Source organism: Megalops cyprinoides, chromosome 11, assembly GCF_013368585.1.
Source record: "Megalops cyprinoides isolate fMegCyp1 chromosome 11, fMegCyp1.pri, whole genome shotgun sequence".
NCBI classification, from domain to species: domain Eukaryota; kingdom Metazoa; phylum Chordata; class Actinopteri; order Elopiformes; family Megalopidae; genus Megalops; species Megalops cyprinoides.
The window spans coordinates 33476819-33482818 of NC_050593.1; positions in this window are offsets into that span (position 1 = coordinate 33476819).

A 6000-nucleotide genomic window follows, 5' to 3' on the forward strand; every position below is an offset into this window, starting at 1 on the left:
GGAATTGAACCAGCAGCCTTTTGGTTACAAGGCCTGCTCTCTTAACGTTAACATTAATAACTTACTTCCACTGTTGTACGCTATTGGCTCTTCGTTTATGACTAAACCAGTTTAACACACACTTCCCCCGCGTTAGCCCATAAAGGCCTTATAGCCATTTGTCACTACCGTAAGGTAACGGCCGGAATTGGACCTTTAAAAAGAGCTGGGGAAGGCATGGGGGATGGGCCGAAGCCGGGGAGTGAATTGTAAAGTTTAAAATAGCTCTGCCGTGCCCTGATCCCAGAGCAGCAGTTACAACTCATTACCCATATCAGCTTTACTGCAAAAGAGGACAAAAAAAAAATAAAATACAATAGCACTGAAATATACTCGATTCCCTTGCTGGCATTGTTAGTTGGTAAGGAGTTATGACACACACCGTGGCTGTAGATTTGAGATGCTGACCTAATATGTATTAAGTTATTTACATTTATTCATTTGGCATTTGACAGAAAGTCTGAATCTTAAGAAACCCGTTAATCTGCCCTCAGCGGGGAACAAATATTATCTGAACCCACACACTTTACCACAGACTGTGGCAAAGCTGTGTGTGCAAGAAATGGCCAGAGCACACATCAGGTGAAGTGCCATCTTGTTCAGGGAGATTTCAGAGATTCCCTTACACTAAATAGGTTGCTGAAAATAAACATTACATTTATTGCAGTTTCATATACATGTCCTTTCAAAAACCAAATGATGCATCAAATTATTTCCCTATAATAAAACAAAGCCCATGACTCCTTTCTTAGGTAGACTGACAAGAGTTAAGCTCTCTTGTCTAAAATACAAGATTCAATTCAAGAAACATGCTGTACTACATGCTTTATCCAAAAGTCCTCTAGATAAACTTACAAGGAGGATCAATTGCAATATTCAGACACTTTGTCTGAAGTCTGAGCAAAGTACACAGAAAGAATAAAGCATCCTTTGTTGAGAATTGATCATTATTCTGAAGGAGTAATGCGGCATGGAGAAAAATGAATATTTTTTTAGCGTGCCATTTTTTTTTCACATGAACTTCTGAACAATACATATTTTACATTCTGTCTTCTTTTTAATGAATCACTCTTATCACCTGCAGTACCTCTGTCAACACACACAGATCTGTATCTCAAGCTCAAAAGGTCATCAAACAGGCTGGTGCACCTACTGAGTAGGTGTTTCATCTCTCTTGAGATATACATATTATATATAATTTATGTGTATGTGTGTGTATATATATATATATATATACATATAACATATATATAAAACATATGAAGATAAGAACACAAAGTATTAACATACACCACTGCATAACTATTTTAACCAAAATGGATATAAAATGCATGCTGGTCAACAGTGTTAAAAATTGCAACACTGAAATTCACGCCAATAACTCAGAGTGGGAAGTTTGCTTTTTCAGTGTTACAGTCATCAGAACGGCTACAGTAAAGAGGATAAAAACCAATAGTCTCAATGTTTATCTTCAATCAGAGCACATCTTCCCGCGACAGGGCAGACAAGCAGACTCTTGCGGTTATCGCAGTGTGCAGAAATTCATTTGAATTAAGGGAGCCAGCTTGATAACAGAGTCTCCACAGCTCTCATAACAAAGCAAGGCCCAGACAAGCTGTCCTTGACCAGAGGTTTGATCCAAACAAGGCACCTTCTGCGGGGCCTGTTAGACCGCAGATTCTGGGAGTCCCCTTTCAGCACGGATCACACAGGCAGAAACATAGCTATCTGGGCCAGAATGGCATAATGTATTTCCTCAAGACTGATAGGAAAACATAAACTGAGAGAGGGATTGGTCCATGTGGATTATGTTTGCATTTCTTTGCTGCATTATCTTTAAAAAGGAGTACAATTTTTCAGCAAACTATCACACAACCCATTTACAGTATGTGAACATTTTAACTTTCAATGTGCTTTTCCACATCTTCCCAAATGCTAAACCTTGAGTAATAAACTGTTTGGGTAGATTAAGTGGTGACATGAAAAAGGCTAATTTAAGAACTAACAGGCAGGTAATTTAAAAATGCCACAAGGCAGATATGCATCTAATTTAATGTCTATAATTCAGGCAAGAACCAAATCAGTTGAAGAACTGGGTTTTTATCTGAACGGTTGCAAGTTCAGTCCCTGGGTGAGGCACTGCTGTTATACCCTAGAGTATAGCACTTAAATTTAGGGTGCAATACATTTATGCAAGCAATCATGTGAAAGGCAATGGTAAGACTCTCCAAAAGGCAATACATACTAAAATATACTACCTTTATAAGAAAATGTGGACATATGTTTGTGCAGAGAAGTTTTAGAGTCTGGTGCTCATGTACAGGGAGTGGCAGTGCACGTTGATGCGCCTCTGACAGACGGACGTGGTCCCAGACAGACACACTACTCTCGCGCAGACAACAGGTGTGACGCCCCAGGCAGGCAGGCACACTGCTCCCAGACAGACACGCCGTTCAGTCCAGCCGTCTGAGTCACTGTGAACATACACATGAGCTCAATGCAATCGCTGGCATATCACTGGTGAAGTGTACCTTATGAATGCATTTATGTGTAAATGACGCTGATTTCCTCAATGCACAATGGAGTTTTAACATTCAGTGTTGGGTCCGGCTGGAGTCTTAAGGGTTTTATAGTGGGCAGTTACCCTTTTTTTATTTTGTGCAGTGCTTCATAGAGTCAGAGTGTCTAGTGATTTAGGTTTGTTCTTTGGCACAGGCAGTTGAATTCAATGAGACAGGAGTTTATGGTACAAATGCTACACAGCCCAAGTCTGTTCAATTTGATATCATGATAGTGTTATACTTGGCAGATGCTCCTATCTAGAGTGAGTTATATGCTTGCACTTATATATGTGATATATTTTGTACAGCTGAATAATCACTTAAGCACAAACAGGTTAAAGTGATAGGATTAGCCTAGCATTAAGTTTGCTATTATGTACAGTAAATATGAACTGCTTAGTAACATTAAGTTATTTAAACCACACACCGTCACAGCTGGCATGTAACTGACGGCTATAAAAATAATGTCCCAATACTGCACCTGAGCCATGACAAATGCCATGAAAAATTAATAGCTACTGAGTTCAATTAATAAAAACATGACACAGTGGCCTCCAGTTTTTTCAAACACTCTGTAAATTTAATAAAAACAGAGGATATAGAACTGCAAGAGCACTATATTTTTTTTTTCTCAAGTAACTGAAACTTGGTTAAATTTAATTCTACCAAAACTACTCTGACCAGCAGCATGTTTGACAAATAACTACATGTTTTTGTATTTATTCACAACCACTCAGTCAGTATTTTGTGCATCTTGCTTTAACTCAGCTGACACTGAGAAGGCACTTCCTGCAAATGTTCACCTGTAGAAAAGAGTTCCGTGGGGAGGTCAGGCACCTCTAACAAGAAATTCCTACCCACTCCCCCTTGCAGAATTGCCCCAGGTCCTTCAGATTTTTTTGGTTCTACTCTGTGAAATCCTTTCTCAACTTCAACACGTAAGATCTGTTGATAGTAGACCCTACAACAGAAATTGGCAGGTTCATTTTCATATAATTTCACAGCTATCACTTGATTTACAGAGGCAAATTACACTAATATTTGAATCAGGATTATTTTTGCACTTTGTAGACAGGCAACTAGGTGTAGTAAATTTTACATTAATCTGTGAAAGCAGATTATCTCTAAAATGATAAATTCACCTGCTATGACACAGAACTCACACAATACAACTGAAAGACCATGGCCACTACTGGACTCATACTGGATTCACACTAATTTTCTTTATTCAGACGCAAACAACTTCTCTTCTTATCACTGCCTGCCACTATCCCATTTAACCTCAGACAAGTTTATTCATTACTTCAGCTGGCCCCAGTCTAAAAAGCTGAGTTTTTTGTTAGGTAAACAATATGACACATTATAGTTATGACACAGGAAGGAGACCGGAATGCCGAAAATGCAGATATGTTTGTGTTTGGTCCCTATTGTAGAGTATTCCAAAAGCAACAAATTGTCAGAGTAGTCTAAAATAGCAAATGGGAAAGTCCACGAATATAAGGACACAGAGCCACAGCAAGTGAGATAACGTTTGGCTAAAAATACCCATGTTTGTTACCTTGAAACATTTGTGCTGCAGGCTCTGTTTTGCCGAATCAAAACATGGGGAAAATGTCCTTGAAAAACCTCATGTTGAAAAATGTATTGCTAAGTATTTTTTTAAACCATGAGGATGGTGTAACCATTGGAGTTGAATTAAAGTTCTACATTATATTCAATATTTATCCATGTCAAGGGGTTGACATCCAATAAAAAAGTTCTGTGCACTTTTGCATGTAAGATAAGACAAACAATTTAATTTCAAAAATAATGAATGAATGTCCTAACATAGCATGAGAGAAGTAATATCACTGACTTTAAGTACATTATGTGCATTATGCATAATGTCAAATTTCAAAGAAAGTAGCACAGCCAACAAAGCCAAGACACATACTATGTGAAAAAAAAACTTCAAAAGGCATTTTAGAATATTGTTTCTCTTTTCAAATATGAACCGCCCTCGTTGCAGAGGGGTTAAGCGTTCTCAGTTAATACTGAACAAGCAGTAACTGTACAATCCTGGTCGCGATAAAACCCCCAAGCACATTTTTAAGACTGTGATGTTTCGTTGGAGAGCTACCCGCAGGCCTGCACCGGAATATTTGCATGAAAATCTTTTATTCATAAGCCACTCACTCAGAGGTACCTCTCTCTGCATGCTCCATCTCCAAGATAACCCTCAAAAGACGGCGTGCATAGGAGATGTCTAAATATCTATGTGTGAATAGGAGAGTTTTCACTGTCTCACAATGCCAGTCTCACAGCCTTACAGTACTGGTTCCATTTACAGACACTAAAAAGATACTGCCAACATCTAATTCTGTTCAAATTTCATTCTGTTCCCCACGGAGTAGGGTAAATGGGGGCAATGGGGGCAGTGGGGGCAATGGGAGCATGGGGGGGGGGGGGTTTACATCAAGTGACCAAGCAAAATCATGTGATCACAAAAGCATAATGCTCACTAGGCAGAAAATTTGCCCCTTGAATGATGTTGTAAGTTTTAAGTTGACGATTTTATGTTACAGTGAAAGTAAGCGAAAGCAAACACCGTCTCGTGATATTACAGATCACAGCAACACATAAGAGCAAGGAAAGAAAAAAATATATACTTTGAGCTTCATTTAAGATGAGTGTGCATTGCACAGGCTCAGTTTAACTTTTTTTATTTATTTGCCTTTTTTTAAAGCCTAGAAGTGCAACTGTTTTCCCTGCTAACAAAGTCAGCAGATGTGGATGTGCGTCACATTGCCGAGGCCAGCGCCTGCACATAGAGAGTGCCTCGACAGTCACAGCTCCACAGCTTTGTCATGCTAATGCCCCATGACACTGCAAACGCACCACTGAAGGGGGGCAGAGGCGAGCGCTTTCACGCCGTTAAAGCTGCTTTGAAAGCCCTCATAAAAACTGTGTTTACCGACGTGGGTCCCACAGCGTCTCATAGTCGGCATCCTATTTACTCTCTGTAAATTAGCACAGCTGAGCTGCCATCCGTGAGCACAGCAACAACCAGCCAATCAGCACGTCACACCAAGTGCTACTGTCATCACGGTCACCGGCACCACTTTCCTCACCGAGCTAAGAAGGATTTTATATGTAAAAGCAGATGTTGACACAAGCTGCTTCCCAAAATGTATAAAACATACGATCATCCCTTCTAAAGGGCTGTGAGATATCTTAATTAACTGATATGATACTTTGCTCATTCCTAGCTGATTTAAAATTAATTACCAATCAGAACACATTAATATTATTCAGAGAAACATTGTCAGCTATTTATATACAGTGCAGTTCTAGTCTCTGTTAGATGGGGATGAATGGTGGGACAGTATGCTTCAGAGTGGAAATATTAGTAAAACAGTGC